This window comes from Lissotriton helveticus, chromosome 8 (assembly GCF_964261635.1).
Source record: "Lissotriton helveticus chromosome 8, aLisHel1.1, whole genome shotgun sequence".
NCBI classification, from domain to species: domain Eukaryota; kingdom Metazoa; phylum Chordata; class Amphibia; order Caudata; family Salamandridae; genus Lissotriton; species Lissotriton helveticus.
In genome coordinates, this window is record NC_136069.1 from 1,089,901,702 (window position 1) to 1,089,927,982 (window position 26,281).

The window sequence follows — 26,281 nt, forward strand, 5'->3', positions numbered from 1 at the left end:
CCCGAGTGTGCTGGGTATGCTCAGACGTGAGTCCCAGGCTCTCCACACCACTAGAGTCAAGCTATCCAGGCTGATGAAGGCTGATAGCCAGAAACCGGTCCTTGGATGCTTGATTCCGGTCTGGGAAAGACATGGCTTGGTAGTTCGGACTGGACTGTTCCCATGAGGCACAGGGTCAGAGCTGATTTGCATATAGCCAGTGTCTAACCCAGGGTGGTGTGGAGTGCAAAAAAACGATGGATTTAGGCCCAGATCTTTGTACTGGGGTGAATGTATGACATTGTTCTACATTCTGTCCATCAACTGTGTTTTTTGCAATTTTCACCCCGAGTGTGCTGGGTATGCTCAGACGTGAGTCCCAGGCTCTCCACACCACTAGAGTCAAGCTATCCAGGCTGATGAAGGCTGATAGCCAGAAACCGGTCCTTGGATGCTTGATTCCGGTCTGGGAAAGACATGGCTTGGTAGTTCGGACTGGACTGTTCCCATGAGGCACAGGGTCAGAGCTGATTTGCATATAGCCAGTGTCTAACCCAGGGTGGTGTGGAGTGCAAAAAAACGATGGATTTAGGCCCAGATCTTTGTACTGGGGTGAATGTATGACATTGTTCTACATTCTGTCTATCAACTGTGTTTTTTGCAATTTTCACCCCGAGTGTGCTGGGTATGCTCAGACGTGAGTCCCAGGCTCTCCACACCACTAGAGTCAAGCTATCCAGGCTGATGAAGGCTAATAGCCAGAAACCGGTCCTTGGATGCTTGATTCCGGTCTGGGAAAGACATGGCTTGGTAGTTCGGACTGGACTGTTCCCATGAGGCACAGGGTCAGAGCTGATTTGCATATAGCCAGTGTCTAACCCAGGGTGGTGTGGAGTGCAAAAAAACGATGGATTTAGGCCCAGATCTTTGTACTGGGGTGAATGTATGACATTGTTCTACATTCTGTCCATCAACTGTGTTTTTTGCAATTATTTCCGACAAGGCAGTCACATGAGGATCCTAATGCTTATCCATATGTAAGTTCAGGTCCCCCAGGGTGAGAAGGTGTTTATATCTGAGGGCCAGCTGTGTAATGCATTCCTGTAGGATCCTAATAAAATTGCTGGGTGCGCCGCGTGGTCTATAGATCAAAATCCAGGCAATGTACCTCAGTTACCCTATACCATCTTCTGCTTCTTTATCTTTTTCTGGTCTCCCATATGGGAAGCCACCTGGATGCTTTGATTCAGGTGTGTCTGGCGCCATGGTATCGTTGGATGATGTGCCAAAGAATCCTGGCTCTGGGCTTAGTCCACTCACGCATAGACCTCTAGCCAAGCACGCGACAGCTGATAATGATGTTTTGAAGGTTGTAAGTTGGAATATAGCGGGCATTTCCCGAAATTTAGACCTACCTGAGTGGAACTCCTTTATTGAGCCCTTCGGGATATGTATTTTCCAAGAAACCTGGTGTCTGGAACCTCGTTACAAGGTTGGTTATACTACCTATTTCGTCCCTGCTATTGCCCCTCTCGCTGGGAGAGGTCGCCCTTCTTGCGGCCTGCTTATTTGTGTTAGTATTTCCCAGCGCTATCAGATTTGGTGGAGAGAATCCAAGTCTCCCTACCTGCAGAGATTATCAGTAAGAGGGCCTTTTAGCGAGCAGACCCTGGAGATCTTTAACATTTACGCTAGAGGCTCCAAAGGTGGCTTGCCTTCTTCGACCCTAGTGGGTCTTGAGGATGAACTTAGATTTTGTGGTCCAGATATGTACATCATGCTTGCCGGGGACTTTAATTGCACCTTTGAGCCCCTAACGGCAGATGGCATTTTGGCTACGTCAGACGAAGATGCTAGGAGAGGTATACCATCATTATCAATAGTGCCTATTAAGAAATGGTCCCAACGGGCCATACAACTGAATGCCCTAACTTTGGAGTATGGCCTGAGGGCGGTAAATGGAAGAACAGCTTCGGATTCCTGCGGTGCCAATATGTTCAACAGGGTAGGTCACTCGTCTAGAATTGATTATATCCTGTTGAACTTCAAACTTTGGGCTCATTTATTAGATATGGCAGTCTTACCATCCACGGACAGTGAACATAATTCACTTTCTTTGTCACTGACCCCCTTATGGGTGGTGGGCAAAAACCATCAGGCATCTCACGTGTTGAGGTCGACAGGTGAAGTTTGCCCCTCGAACTGTGGGAGACGCCTGAAATGGGATAATGTTGCTATGGACGAGGGTAAGGTCTTGGAAATACGATCAATCATGACCAAGGTTTCGACCAGCTTGGAATCCACCATCACAAATGCCCATGAGGTTTCTACTCTTTTTGGTCATACCACTAAAGCCCTGGGCGACCTTTTTATTATACACAGCCAAAGTGCTAAGACTAGCAGGAGGGGGCGTCCCAAGGGTAATCCAGGTTGGTACTCCAATTCTTGTCGGAGGGTAAAAAGGGATCTAATTAACGCAGTTAAAACAAAGGGATGTGGGTTGATTAGCGTTGCCAGGAAGAAGCACAGGGGTGCCATTAGTAAGGCAAAAGAAGAGTGGGAGAATCAGTTTTGGTACGACCTGAAATTGGCAAGCGCTGGGAGGGATTCGAGGGCCTTTTGGGACTTAGTTAGAACCAGTAATAAGCCCATTGATTAGCTCATAACATGCATTATCCCCGAGGCGTCATGGTTTGATCACTTTTCTCGCCTCTACACTTCCACAATGGGAGACGGGTTGGGATTTCCAGAGATATTATCACTGGACCCCCCTGGGCTGAGTGAGGATCTATTGCTTACTGTTAAAGAAGTGGAGAATGCGATCAAGTCTCTTGTTCCCAAAAAGGCTGCAGGCCCTGATGGGTTACCGGGGGACTTGATTCGCATTAATTCATTAGAATGGGGGAATCTCATTGCCTCATTGCTTAATGCAAGTTATTATGATGCCGCTCTCCCAAAATCTTGGATGGGTGCTGTGGTCGTCCCGATCTTCAAGAAAGGGAGCCGGGACGACCCAGCAAATTACCGACCCATAAGCTTAATAGATTCATCACAGAAAGTTGCGGGGACAGTGATTCTTGGAAGGGTGCTCCAGTGGGCAGAGGACAATCGGATCCTCTCTGACTTCCAAGCAGGCTTTAGGTCAGGCACCGGGACCATTGAGCAGTCTTTTCGACTGCTGTTACTATACTGGAAGGTGGTTGTACTAGGCAAAGGCAGTCTGTATCTTGCTTTTATTGATCTGCGGACTGCCTTTGACCTAGTGCCCCGTGGTTGCCTATGGGGGGTACTGTCTGATTTAGGAATGCCCCTGTATTTACTGTCGTTACTAATAAAGCTCCACACTGAGAACTTCGCGCAGGTGCGGTGGGGTAAATAGGGCAAAAAGACCGCTCGAATAACAGTAAACAGAGGTGTCCGTCAGGGGTGTGTTCTTGCCCCCACTCTGTTTTCATTGTATATCAACGGAGTGGTGGAGCATCTCTTAAAAAAAACCTCGGATGCCCCCTCCCTGACGGGCAGGAGAATACCCACTTTATTATTTGCAGATGACACCCTTTTGATTTCTAAAACTCCGGTTGGGCTACAGAGCCTCCTTGACAGCTTTCAATCCTTTTGCGAGACTCGGGGATTAAAAATTAACACTGAAAAGACTAAATATTTGGTTTTGAATCCCCCGAAAAAGCATAGTCGGTCACCTGTATTAAACATGGTCTCCCTGGAAAGGGTTAAGGAGTTTGATTATCTAGGGATCCGCCTCTCTGATACCATGAGGTGGAATTGTCATCTCCAAAAGATGTTAATGAGCCATAAGAGGGTAGTGGGGGCTCTGCTTAAAGACAACCAAGATGGATCGCACACCGCTAGCCTCTCCTCCGGGTCGCCCCTTAGCACTCTGGTACATGTAGTGCATGTAGATGGACGAGTAAAAAGTAGTTCACCACAGTTGGTGCGAGTAGTTACTCGTTATCCCCAAGATCTCTGGACCCGAGACATGGCCCGGGTTTCGGGACAGTTTCCCTCGTCAGCAGAGCAGTGTTTGGGGTGGATGAGAAGGCCGCCAAGTAACCGTCACAGGCCCTGATGCCTCTCCGGCGCGCAGGTGCGTCTCCAAGAGCTCGTCAGCTCAAGGCTCACGGCTCACGGGAGCCGTTTAAGTACAACCAAGATGGATCGCACACCGCTAGCCTCTCCTCCAGGTCGCCACTTAGCACTCTGGTACATGTAGTGCATGTAGATGGATGAGTAAAAAGTAGTTCACCACAGTTGGTGCGAGTAGTTACTCGTTATCCCCAAGATCTCTGGACCCGAGACATGGCCCGGGTTTCGGGACAGTTTCCCTCGTCAGCAGAGCAGTGTTTGGGGTGGATGAGAAGGTCGCCAAGTAACCGTCACAGGCCCTGATGCCTCTCCGGCGCGCAGGTGCGTCTCCAAGAGCTCGTCAGCTCAAAGCTCACGGGAGCCGTTTAAGTACAACCAAGATGGATCGCACACCGCTAGCCTCTCCTCCGGGTCGCCCCTTAGCACTCTGGTACATGTAGTGCATGTAGATGGACGAGTAAAAAGTAGTTCACCACAGTTGGTGCGAGTAGTTACTCGTTATCCCCAAGATCTCTGGACCCGAGACATGGCCCGGGTTTCGGGACAGTTTCCCTCGTCAGCAGAGCAGTGTTTGGGTGGATGAGAAGGCCGCCAAGTAACCGTCACAGGCCCTGATGCCTCTCCGGCGCGCAGGTGCGTCTCCAAGAGCTCGTCAGCTCAAGGCTCACGGGAGCCGTTTAAGTACAGCCAAGATGGATCGCACACCGCTAGCCTCTCCTCCGGGTCGCCCCTTAGCACTCTGGTACATGTAGTGCATGTAGATGGACGAGTAAAAAGTAGTTCACCACAGTTGGTGCGAGTAGTTACTCGTTATCCCCAAGATCTCTGGACCCGAGACATGGCCCGGGTTTCGGGACAGTTTCCCTCGTCAGCAGAGCAGTGTTTGGGGTGGATGAGAAGGCCGCCAAGTAACCGTCACAGGCCCTGATGCCTCTCCGGCGCGCAGGTGCGTCTCCAAGAGCTCGTCAGCTCAAGGCTCACGGGAGCCGTTTAAGTACAACCAAGATGGATCGCACACCGCTAGCCTCTCCTCCAGGTCGCCACTTAGCACTCTGGTACATGTAGTGCATGTAGATGGATGAGTAAAAAGTAGTTCACCACAGTTGGTGCGAGTAGTTACTCGTTATCCCCAAGATCTCTGGACCCGAGACATGGCCCGGGTTTCGGGACAGTTTCCCTTGTCAGCAGAGCAGTGTTTGGGGTGGATGAGAAGGCCGCCAAGTAACCGTCACAGGCCCTGATGCCTCTCCGGCGCGCAGGTGCGTCTCCAAGAGCTCGTCAGCTCAAAGCTCATGGGAGCCGTTTAAGTACAACCAAGATGGATCGCACACCGCTAGCCTCTCCTCCGGGTCGCCCCTTAGCACTCTGGTACATGTAGTGCATGTAGATGGACGAGTAAAAAGTAGTTCACCACAGTTGGTGCGAGTAGTTACTCGTTATCCCCAAGATCTCTGGACCCGAGACATGGCCCGGGTTTCGGGACAGTTTCCCTCGTCAGCAGAGCAGTGTTTGGGTGGATGAGAAGGCCGCCAAGTAACCGTCACAGGCCCTGATGCCTCTCCGGCGCGCAGGTGCGTCTCCAAGAGCTCGTCAGCTCAAGGCTCACGGGAGCCGTTTAAGTACAGACAAGATGGATCGCACACCGCTAGCCTCTCCTCCGGGTCACCCCTTAGCACTCTGGTACATGTAGTGCATGTAGATGGACGAGTAAAAAGTAGTTCACCACAGTTGGTGCGAGTAGTTACTCGTTATCCCCAAGATCTCTGGACCCGAGACATGGCCCGGGTTTCGGGACAGTTTCCCTCGTCAGCAGAGCAGTGTTTGGGGTGGATGAGAAGGCCGCCAAGTAACCGTCACAGGCCCTGATGCCTCTCCGGCGCGCAGGTGCGTCTCCAAGAGCTCGTCAGCTCAAGGCTCACGGGAGCCGTTTAAGTACAACCAAGATGGATCGCACACCGCTAGCCTTTCCTCCGGGTCGCCCCTTAGCACTCTGGTACATGTAGCGCATGTAGATGGACGAGTAAAAAGTAGTTCACCACAGTTGGTGCAAGTAGTTACTTGTTATCAGTTCTACAAGTACTTACTTGCACCCACTGGGGTGAACCACTCAAGAACTCCATGTACCAGATTCCCTAGGGGCGACCCGGAGGAGGGGCTAGCGGTGTGCGCTCCATTGCGATTGCTTCTACAAATTGGCTTCCTTGAGCTTTGAGCCGACGGGCTCCTGGACGACGCACCTGCGTGCCGGTTCTGGCATCGAGGCCTTTGACGGTTGTTTGGCGGCCTTCTCTTCCACCCCTAACTATTTTCTCTACTGATGAGGGAAGTTATCCCGAAACCCGAGCCATGTCTCGGGCGATATCCAAAAACCCGGGACATGTATCGGGTCTAGAGATCATCAGTTCTACAAGTACTTACTTGCACCCACTGGGGTGAACCACTCAAGAACTCCATGTACCAGATTCCCTAGGGGCGACCCGGAGGAGGGGCTAGCGGTGTGCTCTCCATTGCGATTGCTTCTACAAATTGGCTTCCTTGAGCTTTGAGCCGACGGGCTCCTGGACGACGCACCTGCGTGCCGGTTCTGGCATCAAGGCCTTTGACGGTTGTTTGGCGGCCTTCTCTTCCACCCCTAACTATTTTCTCTACTGATGAGGGAAGTTATCCCGAAACCCGACCCATGTCTCGGGCGATATCCAAAAACCCGGGACATGTATCGGGTCTAGAGATCATCAGTTCTACAAGTAGAATTCTGCATGGATCGCACACCGCTAGCCTTTCCTCCGGGTCGCCCCTTAGCACTCTGGTACATGTAGCGCATGTAGATGGACGAGTAAAAAGTAGTTCACCACAGTTGGTGCGAGTAGTTACTTGTTATCAGTTCTACAAGTACTTACTTGCACCCACTGGGGTGAACCACTCAAGAACTCCATGTACCAGATTCCCTAGGGGCGACCCGGAGGAGGGGCTAGCGGTGTGCGCTCCATTGCGATTGCTTCTACAAATTGGCTTCCTTGAGCTTTGAGCCGACGGGCTCCTGGACGACGCACCTGCGTGCTGGTTCTGGCATCGAGGCCTTTGACGGTTGTTTGGCGGCCTTCTCTTCCACCCCTAACTATTTTCTCTACTGATGACGGAAGTTATCCCGAAACCCGAGCCATGTCTCGGGCGATATCCAAAAACCCGGGACATGTTTCGGGTCTAGAGATCATCAGTTCAACAAGTACTTACTTGCACCCACTGGGGTGAACCACCCAAGAACTCCATGTACCAGATTCCCTAGGGGCGACCCGGAGGAGGGGCTAGCGGTGTGCGCTCCATTGCGATTGCTTCTACAAATTGGCTTCCTTGAGCTTTGAGCCGACGGGCTCCTGGACGACGCACCTGCGTGCCGGTTCTGGCATCGAGGCCTTTGACGGTTGTTTGGCGGCCTTCTCTTCCACCCCTAACTATTTTCTCTACTGATGAGGGAAGTTATCCCAAAACCCGAGCCATGTCTCGGGCGATATCCAAAAACCCGGGACATGTATCGGGTCTAGAGATCATCAGTTCAACAAGTACTTACTTGCACCCACTGGGGTGAACCACTCAAGAACTCCATGTACCAGATTCCCTAGGGGCGCCCCGGAGGAGGGGCTAGCGGTGTGCGCTCCATTGCGATGGCTCTGCTTAAAGAACAGCGGTCATCTACTTTTAAACCTATTGCCCCGGTAATAGACATCTACAAGGCAAGAGGTGTTAGTGCGGTGCTTTACGGAGCAGAACTTTGGGGAGCACAGAATGTGGATCAGTTATCCCGTTCGTAGAATAAATTCCTGAAGAATCTAATGGGTCTCCCGTATAGTACCCCCACTTTACCCTTACTCCTAGACAGGGGCTGCCGCCCTATCAAAGACCAGGCTAGGTTGCGACCCCTTCTTCTTTGGGCCCGCCTATGGAGAGTCCCTGAACTTGTCAGCTATGCGGAAGGGCTCAAGGAGGTCCTAACAATGTCTGGTTGGTCCAAAATAGGCTGGCTGAGGGATGTTAAGCATCTGCTTGGAGAACTGGGATTTGGAGAGGCTTGGCAGTCTAGGTCCGCGCCCCCTAAGTCAGTTTTAAAAAATGCCTATTGGAAGTGGGTAATGGACACGAGAAATACTGATCCCAACCTGTGCAGATCCACTAGAGAATTTTTTATAATGAAGGAGGTAACCCTATGTGAACCTTATCTCGATGTTATTTCAACACCTAGAGATAGGGCTCTATATTTTAAATTTAGAATAGGAGTGCTCCCTCTGGGTGAATTGACCGCTGCTGGAAGATTCCGGCACAGACTACATCATCTTGCCCTTTATGTGCTTCTAGGACTGAGTTGGTTCCCCATTTTTTATTCGAATGCCCTGCCTATAAAGCTCCTCGCCATAGGTGGCTCAAACCTTTGTGTAAAGAGCTGGGTACCAGACATTATAGTGAGGCTTTGCGAATCCTGAAATCTGACACACGGTCCTTATTTGTCTGTGGTATGGCGAAGTTTTTAAGCTGGGCATGGTTGATCAGATCAAAAAGGCTTATGTATATTGTTTAATTTTGGTCTCTATGTCTGACCTTCTTATGTAATTTATTGGTGCCATTCATATTCTATCTTGTATGCTTGTTTTTGTTATGGATTGGCTCTTTTATCTTTTTATCATGTGATTGTATTGCTTTTAAAGATATGTTTTATATCGAAATAAAACCAACTTTGACTGGCAATGTATTGGTGCAGTGAATGAGTACAGTGGAAATCTAGGCATTCTGTGCCTTCCCCAAAGTCTAATAAAATAGAGGTACACTCCAACTCTTGTTTAAAAACAATAGCGATGCTGCATGGTAATGGAAAATCCTCTTTACTGGAAAAATTGGATTTACCATTACTATTTTTAAAAGGACACGTTTAGAAAGTGGACATTTCTCTGTAACTACTGCTCTATGTGCCTGCAACCTGTCTCCAATACACATTTGGGGGAGTGAAAGCTTCACTTTCTGCATTCCCTCTAGACAGCTGCAAACATATGAAGGTTAGCTATGTCTGTGCAACATTCTGCATGTTGATGGCTCTTCCTAGTCAGGAAGGGGAGGAGGGGCTGAAACAGATCTGAGTAGGTAGTGGCCTGACCCCACAAAAAGGGTTGATTACCCCCTACAGATAGTTTGGAGCCAGGGCTTAGGAATAAAAGATATGTGTGCACTTCAAAGAACCTTCTTTGAAGTCATCCCACTTCAAATTCACATTTCGGTATAAGTACTGGGTCTCTGGCTCCATCAAATCAGACAGTTCTGAACCTACAAATAGAATCTGTCTGGAAAAACTGCTGTGCTGCATAAAGGACTGACACTCTGTTGGACTGCTAACCTGGAAAGAACAGCTTTTCTCTTGTGCTGCCCACTGATTTATGGCTCAGCTGAGGAGAGCTGGACTCTGCTTTTGAACCAAAGTGATCTCCAAGGCCTTCTTGGCTTGCCTTTCTGTGCTTGAGAATCAGGGATATCAAAGTCTCTACTGCTGCTCCTGTGCCCGGTTCAATGGAAGAAGACCCAGATTCTTGACTCACGGAAATTGATGCATCTCTAGTCTGCATGTAACAGAACCGGTGTATCAACCCAGGTGCGGAAGTAGAATCAGCGCATCGCCTTGAGAGCCCTATGCCTCAGAACTGCACATCGCTGCCGCAGCAGTGTGAAGAGATCAAAGCATCCTTCGACTGCATGGAGAAACCTGGTGCATTGCACTTTGGAACCAATGCATCTTGGATCGGCTTTTCGTCTACGGAACCGATGTATCACCACCAAGCGGGATAAAGATTGACACATCGCTCGACTGCGCCTCGCATCTCGCTGTTGAGGCCAAGATAAGGTATTTAGTTTAACGGGGCCTGCGCGGGCCCTGTAGCCGGCCCACACCCCATTGCGGTCGGCCCAAACTATTGACTTTGCCCAGGTCCAGTGTGACCAAATAATCACCATTTGCACCTATTGCTTCAAAGCAATATAACAATTGGCATTCTATAAAAATTCAGAACTCGACTTCTACGCATTGGATTTTTGTCATTTTGCTCTTGATTTATTTATAAAATTATTTTCTATTTTTGGCATTTTTGTGGCATTTTCAATGTGTTACTGTGTGTGTGTGTATTTGTGTGTGTGTGGCTGCATGTGTGTGCGTGTTGCACAAATACATTACACATTGCCTCTTTAGATAAGCTTGCCTGTTCTGTGCAAAGCTACCAGAGGGTTAGCACAAGTTACCTTTTGGTGTGTATCTAGCTTACCCTGACAAGGACTGTGGTTCCTGCTTGGACTGGGTGCATACCTCTGCCAACCAGAAACCTAATTTCTAACATTAGTGATTGGCGGTGAGGATAAGACTTGTGTTTGTGCAATTCCATATAGTAACTCATTGTTAACTTTTACTCTATACTAGGACCAATTTGAGCCCTTTTCAATTCTCCCTAATTCACCTTTTTGATTTTTCTACTAAACCATGTCTCAATCTGGAGAAGTAGCACCTGCACCTGAAGTCATTGATTTTGAGCTGGCCCAGATAGAGTCTTATACTGTGGTCCAGCTGAAGAGCTTTTGCAAAGACTTTCAGGTTTCCATGAGAGGCATCATATGGACGCTATAGCTGCAGAAGGCTTTGACAGCCTGAGCAGAGGCCAAAAATATAGGGGCAGATTCCCCAGAGGAGAAGGAGCATGACATTTCAAAGGAAGAGTATGAGATGGTTCTAGAGCCTTGGGTGGCTCTGGAACTGCCTGTAGAGTGGGACCAACAACTTGTCGGAGCAGTGGTGAATCCCAGAACAGGGAGCAGTGTCTCCTCAAACAACCTGTCCCCGGAGGAGCTGGCAGAAAAGAGGAAGGAAAGAAAGCTAAAGCTGGAGCTTGCCAAAATGAAATTGGAGAAGAAACAAACTCTGGAGGAAAGCAAGGTTTGGCTCTGGAGGAAAGGATACTAACCCATGAGCTCAACTTTAGAAAGCTGGACATAAGAGCCCTATATGAGTGGTCCAACAACAGTAATAGTGGCATCATAACTGCAGTGCCTACTACAGAATTAAGAGTCTGGATATCTAAGGATTTGGTGCCCAGTTATGTGGTGGGGGATGACATAGACAAACAATTTGCAGCCTATGAAGTGGCTCTAAGAGTGCATAAGGTCTCAGAGGAGTCCTGGGTTGGTAGTTTATGGCAGCCCATGCCCACAGTGGGGAGGGATACACTTCTCACGCTAAATGTGTGGGGGGCAGACATGGTACACATCAATACGTTTGCACTAGCACCTGGGAAATACTGACAAAGATTCAGAGCCAGTCACAGGATGAGTTCACAGAGCTGGGTGAACTGCTTAGACTATGCTAGCAAAGCACTGAATGGTTTGGTGAGAGGCTTCAAAGTAGATGATCATTTAGGGCTGTACAACTTGATTTTGAAGGAACACATGCTTAATCTTTGTTATACAGAGCTGTGCCAATACCTAGTTCATAGTAAGCTTTATAACCTAATGAAGCTTGCTGAGGAGGCGGACATCTGGGTCAGCACCAGGGTGTCCAAGAAGGTATCTGAAAGGACTCCCAAAAAGGTGGTCAGGGTTCCCATCCGAAAAAAGAGTGTGGCGATAAAAAGACAAAGTTCTCTAAATGTCCCCAAAATTACTCACTGGAGAAAGGGTATTTTTCTCATTCCCAATCCAGCCACCGGAAGAAAAACTACCCTTACAAGACCCAGCAGCCCAAGCCCATTATGTGCTATGAGTGCTTTGAATATGGACACTACAAGGAGAATCCCAAGTGTCCAAAAAGAGCACAACCTTCCACTGGATAAACGGTTCCAGCGGTGGCTAGTTTTGTGCTAGGGGAGGAGATTGTCCCAGTTAATGGGGGAGAGTTTAGTGAGGTTACACTAGTGCCCCTGTGTGAAAGTGAGATGGTTCCTAAGATCCAGTGCGCTCTAATACTAGAAAGTATAGGCAATGGGTCACCATCAATGGGCAAGGTGTTGAGACTCTGAGGGATACAGGTGCCACCATGACTACAGTAAGGAGTAATCTGGTGTCTCCAGAGCAGGTGATTCCCAATGCATTCCACTAGGTTATGGTGGCTGACAACAGATAGAGTTAATACCCAGTGGCCCTTGTTCCATTTGAGTAGGGGGCCAAGTCTTCTGAAATTTGCAGTGAGCCCTGCTATGTCTGTGGACTGTTTGCTTGGTAATAACCTTGAGCACCCTACCTAGAAGGAAGTAAAGGTCAAGGCTCCTGTGGAGATGTTAGGGTTACCTAATTGGATCTGTGCTGCTACAAGGTCCGTGGCTGCTCATGATGGGAGTCAAAAAGGGCTGAAGCTTGGATTAATGGCTGAGACAGCTGTTAAGAAGGGAAAAACAAGGGTCATAGAAAGCTAGCCCCTGAGTGTCTTCCCAGGAAGATTGATGGGGTATCGGCGATGGCTGCCCCGGAGCACACTGAAGCGGGTATAACTTCCCTACCAGAACTTGTTGGATGGCATGTAGAAGGACGACCCACTGAAGAGTTTTGTAGGGCACAGAGGGAGTGCCCAAACATTGAGGGCATGAGGCAACAGGCCAAAGCCCAAGCAGCAGGTGATTCCTTTGGGAGTCATCACATTTACTAAGAAGACAACCTCTTTTGCAGTGATTCGAAGGCTGCTGTGTATGGTACATCATGGTCCCTGGTGGTCCCCTATTGCTACAGGGCCTTCCTATTTGAGCTGGCTCATGACATTCTCCAGCCAGGCACCTAGGCCAAGACAAGACCTTTGCAAGGCTTGCCCCCCAATTTTGGTCTAGGATCAAGACTTCCTCAGATGCATTCTGTATGAATTTGAGTCACCTGCCAGGCCAGTGGAAAGACTGGGCAGAGGCTGAAAGCCTCCATTAATCCCTTGCTTGTCATTGGCACACTGTTTGAGAAGGGTGGGCATTGACATTGTTGGGCCTATGGATCACAAGACTACTTCAGGCAACAGTTTCATCCTGGTTCTGGTGGATTATACTACTAGGTACCCAGAGGCAATCCCTCTGAGGACCATTACCACACCTGCAGTGGCACAGGCCCTGATGGGAATTTCAACCCAAGTGGGTTTCCCAAAGGAAGTGGTGTCTAACAGGGGCACCAACTTTGTTTCTGCATATATCCAGTCAATCTAGAAAGAGTGTGGAGTAACCTTCAAGCTGTCCACCCCTTACCATCCACAAACAAATGGACGTGTTGGGAGATTCAACAATACCCTGAAATAAATTATTAGAGGCCTGCCTGAGGCTCTGATGAGTAAGTGGGACGTGCTCTTACCATGCCTGTTATTTGCTTAAAGGGAGGTACCACAGAAGGGAGTGATCTTAAGCACCTTTGAGCTTCTATATGGGCTCCATGTCAGGGGACCTCTAAGTTTGATGTAAGAAGGGTGAGAGCAACTTAGAAGCCAGTGAGGACACAATGAATCAATGGCACTGTGGACTTACAACCTGGGCAGAAAGTTTGGGTTATGGAACCTGTGAAGCTCAGGGCCCTACAGGACCCTTGGATATGGGACAATTGAGAGGAAGGGCGAGGTCACATACCTGGGGGACCTTAAGATGCCTAGGCACCCCCACAGGGTGCTCCATGTGAAATGCCTCAAACCCCACTTTGAGAGGTCTGAGCTTACCATGCTGGTAGTTACAGATGGTGAAGAGGAGAGAAACGTATTCCCAACCTCTTAGACTTCAAGGAAAAAGAAGGATCTATGGAGGGAGTACTCCTTTTCCCCAGTCTAACTCCTAAACAGTAGGGGGACTGCCACCAAGTGTTGGGGCAGTACGCCTCTTTGTTTTCCCTCATCCTTGGGGCTACCCACCAGTGTACCCATGATGTGAACACAGGAGACACCCTCCCTCTCAAGAACACATCTTACAGGTTGTCTGATAAGGTGAGGGTCACCATTAAGAAAATGCTGTTGATTGGGGTGATACAACCCTCCAGTAGCCCCTGGTACAGTCCTGTGGTTCTGGTACCAAACGCTGCCCCACCAGGCACCACACCTGAACTTGTGTTCACTTTGTATTAAAAAGGGCTACATTCAGTGACTAAGATAGATGCTCATCCCTTCCCCCGGGCTGTTGAGCTTATTGACAGGTTAGCAGCTGCCTAGTAAATAAGTACCTTTGATCTTACATCAGGGTACTAACAGATTGCCGTAACAGAAGGAGCAATGGAGAGGTTATCCATCTCTACTCCAGAGGGCCACTATCCATTTAGAGTGATGCCCTTTGGGTTCAAAAATGCCCCTGCCACCTTACAGAGGTTGGTTCAGCAGGCCCCTGCTGGCTGGTATGGAGGCCTTCCGTGCTGCCTATCTGGATGACTTCAGTAGCAACTGAAAGGACCACTGTTCACCTCCAGGAGGTGCTTCAGGTTCTGCAACAAACAGACCTGACTAACATGACCAGTAAGTCTGTGGTGCACTTCGGATATGTGGTAGGCAGAGGTAGGTTGCATCCCCTCCAGGCCAAGATAGAGACATCATGTCCAGCGAGCCCCCCTAAACCCAGACTGAGGTAAGAGAATTATTGGGCCTCACTGGGTACTATAGGAGGTTTGTCGTGGGATATGGCAACATTGTTGCCCCCTTGACAGAGCTGACTTCTAAGAAGCAGCCCAGAAACGTGATTTGGACAGAGGCAAAAAGCAGTTGACTCCCTTAAACCAGCCATGTACCCAGCCCATGTGCTCATGGCCCCTGTTTTTTCCAAGGAGTTTATCATTCAAACAGAGTCCTCAGAGCATGGTATAGGGATCTATCTCAACTTAATGAGGAGGGCCCAGACCAACCTGCTGCGCTCATCTCCAGGATGTTACTTTCCAGGGAACAAAAGTGAAGTGCTATAGAAAAAAGAGCTTTTTCTGTGGTCTGGGCACTGAAGAAGTTGAGGCCATACCTGTGTGGTACTCACTTCCTGATGTGGGCCGACCACAGGCCCTACAGATGGCTCATGCAAGTGAACGGTGAGAATTATAATCTGTTCAGGTGATCCATTTATCTACAGGGTATTGTACTTCAGGTTGGTACACAGACCAGGGATAGACCATGCTAATGTTGATGGTTTAGCCAGATTTTTCCACCTTAGTGAAGAGAACTCCTTGGAGGTTGGGTAGATCGACCCAATTTCAGCTGCGGAGGACACGTATTAAACCTGTAATCCTTACGGTGGCCTTCTCTCAAACATTTTGCCTGCTTACCTCCTCTTTTGCTGATTCTTTTTGTTGGCAGTAGAATTTTGAGCACTTTACCACTGCTAACCAGTGCTAAAGCACTTGTGCTTGCCCCCTAAATATGGTAACATTGATGTATACCCAACTGGCATATTTAGTTTACTTGTAAGATCCAGTGCATGTAAATTAAATGCTACTAGTAGGCCTGCAGCACTGATTATGCCACCCAGGCAAGTTGCCTTTCAAACCTGTCCTAGGCCTGCCATTGCAGGGCCTGTGTATGCAATTAATTGCCACTTCAACTTGGCAATCAAAACTACTTGCCAAGCCTTAAACTTACCTTTTATTACACAAAAGTCACCCCTAAGGTAGGCCTTAAGTAGCCCATAGGATAGGGTCCTATGTAAGTACTTGTACCTTTGTAGGACATTCACTTTTAAGTGTTGCATGTCCTGGTAGTGACAAACAGCTTCATTCATCTTTCACTATTGTGAAGCCTACTCCACTCATAAGTTAACATTTGGAATTCCTTAATACACCTTTAAGCTGTAATTCTTGGTCAGAAAGGAGTAGCTCGTCTTGTTTTACATCTTTGGAATAGTAATGATGAAACTTCTTTGCTGGTAAATTTGGATTTACCAGAACTATTTTAGAAATTACACTTTTAGAAATTGACATTTCTCTACTCTTACTTCTCTATTTGTCTGCAGCCTGTCTCCAATATACATCTGGGGTGAGTGAAAGCCTCACTTTGTGCATTCCCTCTAGACAGCCCCAAACACGGTAAGGTTAGCTGTGTATGAGCTCTCATCTGCATTCTGACAGCTCTTACAGGGCAGGAAGGGAGGGAGGGGTTGACACATCGGAATAGGTAGCAGCTTGACCACACAAAAAGGGCTGACTACCTTCCTTGTGTTTGCTTTGTTCCCCCTAAGTTGGCAGGGTATGCCTAGATGTGGGTCCTTTGCTCACTTTGCCACTGGATTCAAGCTAGCCTGTCTGATGAGGGGTGTTAGCCTGAGACCGGTCCCAGGATGCTTCTTTCCAGTCCAGGGAAGGTATGGCTTGGCAGTTCGGGCTGGACTGTTCCCATGAAGAACAGGGTCAAGACTGATTTGCATATGGCTGGATCTACCTACCCTCCTTGTGTTTGTTTTGTTCCCTCTAAGTTGGCAGGGTATGCCTAGACGTGGGTCCTTTGCTCACTTTGCCACTGGATTCAAGCTAGCCTGTCTGATGAGGGGTGTTAGCCTGAGACTGGTCCCAGGATGCTTCTTTCCAGTCCAGGGAAGGCCTGGCTTGGCAGTTTTGGCTAGACTGTTCCCATGAAGAATAGGGTCAAGACTGATTTGCATATGGCTGGGTCTGAACTGGAGTGCTGAAATGAGTTAAAGAATGATAATGTATTTAACCAAGATCTGTGACTGGGGGTGAGTGTCTAAAAAGTTTCAGCGCTCTGTCCATCATCTCCTTGTGTTTGCTTTGTTTGCTCTAAGTTCGTAGGGTATGCCCAGACGTGGTTCCTTTGCTCACTTTGCCACTGGATTCAAGCTATCCTGGCTGATATGGGGTATTACCCTGAAACCGGTCCCAGGATGCTTGTTTCCAGTCCAAGGAAGACCTGGCTTGGTAGTTTGGGTTCACCTGTTCCCAGGAAGAACTGGGTCAAGCCTGATTTGCATATGGCTGGGTCTGAACTGGAGTGGCAAAGAGAGCTAAAGACTGAGGATGGATTCAACCCAGATCTGTTATTGGGGGTGAGGGTCTGAAAAGCTTCAGCGCTCCATCAGTCATCTCCATGTGTTTAATTTGTTCACCCTAAGATGGCAGGGTATGCCCAGACATGTGTCCCTTGCGCACTATGCCACTGGATTCAAGCTAGCCTGGCTGATGAGGAGTGTTACCCTGAAACTGATCCCTGGATGGTTGTTTCTGGTCCAGGGAAGTCCTGGCTTCGCAGTTCTGGCTGGACTGTTCCCACGAGGAACAAAGTCAGGACTGATTTGCATATGGCTGGGTCTGAACTGGAGTGGCGACGTGAGCTAAAGAATGATGATGGATCCAAATCAGATCTGTGACTGGAGTGAGTGTCTGGAAACTTTTAGCGCTCTATCCATCATCTCCTTGTGTTTGCTTTACCCTGCACAGATAATCTGGTGCCAGGGCTGAGGAAGAACAGATACTTCTGCATTTCAAAGACCCTTCTTTGAATTCACCCCAACATCAAAAGCACATTTGTGTAGTGTACTGGGCCTCTGACCCAACCAAATCAGACACTTCTGGACCTACAACTGGACTCTGTCAGAATAACTGCTGGGTTGTATCAAGGACTGACACTTTGCTGGACTGCTAACCTGGAAGGTCTGCTTTTCTCTTGTGCTGCCCTGCTGCTCTCTGACTCTGCTGAGGAGAACTGGACTCTTTTTTTGTAGCAAAGTGTTCTTCAAGGACATGCTGGCTTGCCTCCTGTTGCTTTAGACTCGAGGATATCAAAGTATCTACCCCTGCTGTTGTGCCTGGTTCACTAGAAGTGGACCCAGAAACTTGCATCATGGAAATCAATGCATCTCCAGTCTGTGTGTAACAGAAATGGCGCATTGACCCGGTTGTGGGAGTAGAATTAGCATAGTGCTCTTGGAACCAACACATCACCTTGAGAGCCTGATGTCTCAGAACTGCATATCACCACCACAGCGTTGTGGATAGATCGACCCATCCTCTGACTGCATGTAGACACCCGGCAGATCACACTTCAGAACCAACGATCTCGGAACAGCGCTTTGTCTACGTAACCGATGCATCGCCACTACTGCAGGATTGACATCACGTGATACACCACTCAACTGCTCCCTGCCCGCCACTTTGGTGACCAGGATAAGCTACTTGGCCCACATCGACCTGTGTGGGTCCAGTAGCCAGCCTGAGCCCTATTCCAGCCAGACCAAACTATTGACTTTACCCCATTCCAGCATGACCAGATAGTCTCCATTTGTGCTTTATGCTTCTAAGCACTAGAACTATTTTGTTCTCTAAAAATTAAGAACTCAACCGCTGTTTGTGGCCTTTTTTTAATTGAGTTACTGTGTGTGTGTGTTTCACAAATACTTTACACATTGCCTCTTTAGAAAAGTCTGACTGCTCTGTTCCATGCTACCAGACGGTAAGTACAAGTTATCTTCTAGTGTGTATCTAGCTTACCCTGACTCTGATTGTTGTTCCTGCTTGGACAGGATGCATACCTCTGCCAACCAGAAACCCAATTTCTAACACAAACCTTTTACAATATCACTTTTAAAAATTAAGATAGGAAAATGATTCAAACCTCAAATGACTTATATGATCGAAGCACATTTAGATCATTTGCACACTTTGGTGTTAGTTGGTATTCTTCCCTTTAGAGGTTTATTTCAGTATCAATATTTAAATGGCTTATTCTTTTCTTTGTAACGTATTGTCAGTGACCAGTCTGCTTCCTTCCTTTCACCATTTACTAACCTTTTCTTTTACTATAGAATTTTTTTGGGGAAGTAAATGCATATTTACATCACACACCTTAGCAATTTAGGATACCATCAAAATGAGGTACACAATAGGAGATTAAACATTGTGGACCCGATCCACAAAAGTAATCTGAGTCAAAATCCTAACTTTAAGACTTTTGGTATTCACAAAAGGCATTTAGTAGTAGTCAAGTTAGGATTGTGTCTCAGATTACTTTTGTGAATCGGGCCCGATGTCTTGACTTTGAAGGACTCAGTAAGACTATATGATCTGGTATAAGCAGCATAAATATTACCACAAACTAAAACTTACCAGTTAACCATATGTTACATTAGTAAGCCAACAGTCAGGGGTGAGCTCTAGGCTTGGGGCTGCAATTCATTGTCATCTGCCACCTTACTCAATACCTTGACTAAACCAATCACACCTCCATCTCTATCAACCCATTGTACACCTCGTCAACCCACAAGTGACTAACATCATGAGTAGATCCTTCAAAATGTTTCCTCTGGACGCTCTCGCTGAGGATATGATAATTGTAGCACAAGCACCTCAGCTTCCCACAAAATTCTTATTGTGGCCCTCCTTCATTACAACAGACAACCAAACCTAAGTCAAACCTTGCTCCTTGAAATTTAAGTAATCTGCTCCGGGTACAGCTAGAACCTCATCGAGAGCAAATGAGCCATCAGATGGTAGAAGAAGAATTAATAATGCATACAGCTGCCAGAAGCGCTCCCCTGCTTGAAAAATATCACTCCACAGGCAAATGACCTATAAAGCAAATGCGATATACAAAAGAAATACGATTAACAAGGTCCCCGACAAAAGAAAAGCATTCTTCAAGGCCATTACGCATTTTATCAAGCCACCCCAACTACAACAACTCCCATGCAATCCAACAGGAAATGAACAGCATCAATAATCATAAATTCATATATTCATTAGTCTTTATTCGATAATTTATAATCATAAAAGACACATAACATACATAAAAGTGTCAATAAAAAGAAAAATAACATTTAAAACTAGCAATGCATGCTATAACCATACAAAATTTAAAACTAGTCATTATCGAATCCAGACAAAATATTTGAGGCTAAAATCAATACATTCTGATATTCTATAGTAAACTATTTGGTACCACTATCAAGCACTATCTGAATCCTCCATAGCCATCAGTTTTTTTTTCTCAAAACCCATGCCCAGTTCAGAAATGTTGCTATGGCAATAACAATATCAGGACGGGTATTCGTTACTAAAATACGCATTGCTGTCCTACAGGATCTCGTATGAAGATTGATACACAGTGGTTTAAGCCACCTTCGACGAGGATCCTGATACACCGGGCACTCAAAAAGCAGATGCGTTATTAACTCTTCCCTATTGCAGCAAAAGGGGCAATTAGTCGTCGAAACCCTGTCCCATTTGGCTACAAATCATCTTATTGGGAGGTTGCCCACACGGAATTGGTGATAAAGTTTTCTATCACCAATTTTTGTGATCACATTCTAATATGGTTCTGCTTTGGTTATAAATTTGTGGTCGTAGAAGATACCTGTAAGTGACAAACTACTCGCCTTTGACAGGTTCTTCTTTGTTATTATATCCCAGTACAGCTCTTTATAGTGGTTTTTGCTGGGGAACGAATTCTCTACTGGGTCGACCCACAAATGACTGAGGCCCATTTCGGTCAGATTAAACTTGATCTTCTGGAACCATTTGATTTTGGAAGCCAAATCTAAATTTCTTACATGCTACATTGCATTAGCATAAGGAGTCAATTCTGCAGTGGTCCACAATATCCTCCAGTAAGCCAGAGGTCTAAAACCTGCAACCTCATCAATGGAGGTGCAGCCTAAATCTTATAACAAGGGCTTAATGGGGGTAGATTGGGGTAGGGCAGTCAGAGATCTTAAAAACCTATTTTGTGCTAGGACGACTGGAGTTAGGTTTTCGGACTCCCAGAGCTCAGCGCCATATACTATAGACGATCTTATTTTCCCGTTGTAAATTGCTATGGATGGCCCTATAGGTTTAGTAAAAGACAACCTATGTTCCTTCAATAGAGCTCCCGCTAGCTGGTTGTGTCTAAGGACTAAAAGGTCAATTTGGGGTGTCCAATTCATCTTCCTACTCATAGTTACCCCTAGATAAGTAAATATATTAATTTGCTCTAGGGGTAAATTATCCGTTATAACCTTGCCTTTGACCAATTTGTGTCTGTGCAGTACCATACACTTAGTTTTATTGACATTTACTGCCAACTCGTGGTCATTGCAAAAAACAACATATTGATCAAGGGCTCGTTGCAGACCAGACTGGGTTTTTCATAAAATCAGAGTGTCGTCCGCAAACATTAAAAATGAAACCCTTGTTCTGGCAAGGGATGGAGCATCTGTTGAGTAGTTAGAGTAGCAGGCGATAACCCTATTAATAAAGAGTGAGAAAAGGGTGGGAGCGAGAACGCACCCCTGGCGCTCTCCTATGGTAACTGGAAACGCTTCAGTCAGTTCGCCCTGCTGGCCCCATCTTACTTTAGCATAATTTGCCTCGTGTAATTTAATAATAAAAGCGAGGATTTGTGGGGGCTTCCCAGCCTCCTTTAATGAGTCCCACAGTTTAAGGCGAGGTACTAGATCAAATGCTCATTTTAAATCAACAAATACTGCAAAAGAAGTTCCCCCTGCTAATATTACTGTGGACCAATATATTATCAAAAATAGAAATACCTGGTCTATTGTGCTTACGTGGGGTCGAAAACCTGCTTGGTAGGTAGATAAAACATTCTGCTCAATGATCCACTCATTGATTCTACCTAGTACAAGTCTTGCAGTTAGTTTCTGTAACGTATCGATTAGGCTTATCAGCCTATAGTTACTGGGACGAGCGCGTCTCCTTTTTTATATATGGGTATGATTTCGGCCCCTCGCCAGGTGTCTGGTATTGGTGCACCTTTAGCAATAGCATTTACAATTATGTAAATATACTCATTCCAGGTTTTTCTATCCTTTCTATAAAGGTCAGATGCGATGCAGTCTGGCCCCGTGGCCCTTCCCGCAGGCAGTCTATCTAAAGCACCATCGATCTCGTTTTTGCAGAAGAATAGGGCTGGCTTTCCTTTGAACTCTGGGTACTTGGTGATGTTACTGAGGGAAGAGCCAAATTGACCTTTAAAATGCTGGAATCGGGGGGCATGGCTAAGATGGCGGCGGAGTAGGACGAGCTTTCCTGTCCCTCCGGCGCCGTCAGCATATCACGTTGTTTATCGCCCTACCTGGTGCTTATCTGAGGAATCCGCGGTGCCCCCTGGTGTCTGTGGATGATCCTGCTATCGGCGGTGTGTTTCTTTGTGAGCCGAGAGCGACTTTGCAGCTGCCTCCCTCATTGCTGCTGGTCCCGGCCTTGCGGCGCCCCGGTGGGTCGTGGGGCGTGGAGCTACGGGGGCTGTCTTCTGGCCGACCGAGCGACTGCCTGGTGAGCCGGTGGAGGTGCCGGCAGCGTATGGCCCTTTGAATTGCCGGGGACCTGCTGGGTGATGCAGCGGCAATGTCTTGGAGGGCCTGAGCGCCGGAGCGCGGCCGCCATTTTCTCCATCTGCGGTCTGTCCCGCGTGGAGTGTGAGACTCCTGAATTTACGGGTGCCAGGGGAGAGGAACTTTGGCGTCCTGGTCCTTGAGTAGAAGCAGCGGTTGAGCCCCCCGTGGGTCGGGTGTGTGCTCCTGTGCCGCCATTGCTGTCTCCGAGTGCGGCGGATCACACATCTGCTACAGAGAGGTGAGGAGCGAGAAGCGGCGGGCGGCGATCCCGGGGCTCGGTCCGCAGGTCGGCTGAGGGTGGGGGGCCTGAAGAGAGGTGGCGCGAGGTCTCTTTGGGGGTGGTGGCATTCCGTGGGCCCTCTTCTCCTTATCAGCTGGTGAGGTGCAGCTGGGGGGGGGGGCGCGGGGGGCCTACCAGCGAGCTCCGCGAGGTGGGCAGTGTGCGTTGCTGTGGTGGGTCCTGGCCCCCCCGCTGGAACTGTTGGACATAGCTTGTTGCCCCAGGCCCCTGCAGAGGGAGTGTGCGGGCCCCCGTCGGCCCGAGCATCGGTGGGCGGAGCCCCTGCACACCAGTTTGCTGTTTGGCGTCCTGGGCCCTTCTGGCTGGGAATTGGGGCTACAAGCGGAGCCTAGTACGTGATTGCCCTCCCGATACGATAGCCTGGTGTGATCAGTGGTTCTGAGTGTCCATTTGGTGCTGTTGCTTCACGGGCCCTGGTGTGTGGCTGGGGCCTGGGGCCCTGCGCAGAGAGAGGGTGTTCGCTTTTGGCCCGGGGATCGGTGGGCGGTGTCCCCCTGGCGAGAGCTGGGCCTGGATTGGCAGTGGTGGCGGTGGGCGCTGCTGAGGCATGTTCGCGCCCTGATCAGTTGACTGTAGTGGCTGGCGTGTGGAGGAGGTTGCTGACCGGCGCAGGGCTTGGTGACCTACACTTGCTGGACGGGGCCTTCTTGCATCCTGTCGGCAGAACTGCACGAATTTAGTAACGTAGCAGGAGTTAACTTCTCCAAATCGCAGATACTCAACGTATCGGTCTCTGCAGCTGACGTACTGGATCTGCAGCAGGACTTTGCCTTCCAGTGTGTCCACTCCGACATCCCGTACCTGGGAATCCGCCTTGCCCTGACTATAGCAAAGACAGCTTCCATTAATTACAAGCTATTAGTGGACCAGACATCCCGGAGGTGAAGAGTACGGGGGCAGGCGGCCGGAGGCCCAGGACCTGGGCCGCGGGTCGGCGTACGGCGTGAGGCATACGGGGGGGTTCCCGGTGGTGGGCCCCAGCGTTGGTATTGGTCCTTCCCCCCCACAGACTGGAGAGCGCAGCCAAACGGGGATGGTGTTGGGCCTCCTTTCAGCCCGCATTTCGGCGGGCGGCATTCCCTTGCAATGGCACTTCCCTGCGGGTCCCTCCTCGAGGGTAGTGAGCATTGAGTTATGGCGGGGCCCCAGTAGTGGTCCAGACGCGACGAGGGGGAGAACAACTCTGAAGGACCCCCAGAGGTGCCAGCGTGAGGGCTTGTGAGTGGAGAGCTGGTGAGGGGCGACAACCTGCCTGCGACGGGGCCTGGGTGGAGCCTGCAGGGCCTGGGCCCAGTCGTTAGTACTTGTGAGGTCCTTTGTGAGGCGAGTGGGGCCCTGGATAGTGGAGAACCATGACGGATGGGGCGGCGGAGAGGCGTGCAGGTGGCGGCCCTTGCGGACCATGGGCCGGGGCGGGCCTTGGCGGTTGGTGGTTTCGGGGGCCAGCTCCCCCGTGGTGCTGCTTGGGCAGGGAGATAGCTAGAGAGTGGAGGGCACGCCATCGGCCCGTGCATCGGCAGGTGGCGCGTTCCAGTGGCGGCCCGGGTTTGGATTGAGCGGGGAGGTGCACTTGCTGCAGGAGATTGTTTGTGCCCCACAGGGCTCTCGTCAGCACTGCTATGTCAGCTTCTAGGGGCGAGAAAGATAAACCCCTGAAAGATGTACCGCAGAAGACATTGGGTCCGACCGCCTCGCAATTTGATACCCAGTCTGCGCGGCCTGCTGATGCGGAGGCGCCGGCGACTAAAGCCTTTATGTTGGAGCTCTTTGCCGCCACTAAAGAGGACATCTTGCAACTCCGCTCCCAGCTCTCCTCAGACGTTCGGGAGATGCGCCGAGACGTCGACGCCATAGGGGAGGGAGTGGCGACTCTAGAGGAGCATGACTTGGGTGCCGCTGAGGAGATCCATCAGCTCCAACAGGACATTCTCCGCCTGACAGAACAAAACCTGGACTTGCAGGCACACACCAAAGACTTGGAGAACCGCTCGTGCAGGAATAACATCAGGATCCGAGTGGTCCCCTGGAAGGAGGAAGGGGATAACCTGCGGGAGTATGTGATGGCGCTGTTCTGCCAGATTCTGGATGAGGGGAGGACCTGGACTTTCAGCTGAACTGTGTGCATCGCGTTGGCTTGCCGAGGGGTGCTAAGGCCCCCCCACCAGACATTTTAGTCTGCATCCATGATTTCCAGATGAAGGAGCGGATTCTTTGCAAAGCGCAAGATCTTAATCAGGTGCAGTTTTGCGGTCACCAGCCTGCTCTTTTTCCTGATTTGGCGGCCTCTACTCTCATCAAACGTCGTGCCTTCAAACCTATCACCACCTACTTACGGGAGCATGACATCCCTTACTCGTGGGGGCACCCGTTTCGCAACATCTTTAAGTTTAAAGGTAAACTCCTGCAGATCCGCTCTCTGGAGGCAGCTTATGAGGCGCTGGGTTTGGAGAGGTCTGATGCTCAGGCTGGATCGACTAGGTCTCCTCCTCGGCAACGTAGATGCTCCACGGAATGGCAGAAAGTGGGAAAGTCACCTCCGCTGTGGAAGCCAGACCTTTCTGCAAGTCTTTTGGAGAGGGAGGCAGCTGTCTCCTCGGTGGCGTTGGTGACCGACAACGAAAGTGCTCCTTGAACGTTACCTGCTTGGCCCAGGCTGGGTCTCACAGCGGCATCGGAGGGGGGACGTGGGGGGATAAGACTGTGACTCCTGCTCTCCTTTTTGTTCTGGGTGGGTGGTGGTGCCCTGTATCAGTGTTGGATAAGGTTCCAGAATGGCGCCATGTTTCCCTAACAGAGTGATTCCTCTGACGAACGTTGGTCCCTTCACAAGACTTTTCTTACCTTCCATCTTTTTTGTGGTTCAGTTCTTTTTTAGGGCTGTTGTGGATGGGTTTTGGGTAAGGGGTTGTTTTTGGGGCTCTGCATCAGTACTCCGGGGGGTTAGGCGTAGGTTGGGGCCGCTGCTCGCTTCTGCCGCTTTCCCCATTGCTCCTGTTCTAGATGGTTGGGCTAGCGCCTCGTTCCCCCTTAGGGATTATGGGTAGAGACGTGAAAATTGTAAGCCTGAATGTTCAGGGCCTAAATAACCCTGTTAAGCGCACCGCCATCCTTTCTCTGTTGGAAAATGCAGACGGTGATGTATGTCTGTTGCAAGAGACCCATCTCCTCCCCAAAGACACTAGGAGGATGAAAGACAGGCGATTCCCTGTGCAGCTATGGTCCTGAGGTACAGCAAAGAAGCATGGGGTGGCTATTCTCTTTAGTGCGTGGGCGCATTGCAAGATCCTATCCCAAGTTGTTGATATTAGGAGGCGGTTTTTCGCGGTCCGGGTTCAATGGGGGAGCACGCATTTGACAGTGGGCTCACTGTATGCGCCAAACGAATGCCAAGAGCCCTTCCTGAAAGCGGCTCTCTCCGAAGTGCTAGCTTCCCCAGATGTGTTTGTGCTGGTGGGGGGGGGGGACCTGAATATAGTAATGGACTCATGGCTGGATTGATCTGCTGCGCGCTCACACCAGGCGGGGGCACTGTCGCAGGGGGGGAGGCAATGGTTGCAAGACAGGGGGCTGCATGATGTTTGGCGTGCTCAACATCCACTAGATCGGGATTACACATATTACTCTGCAGCTC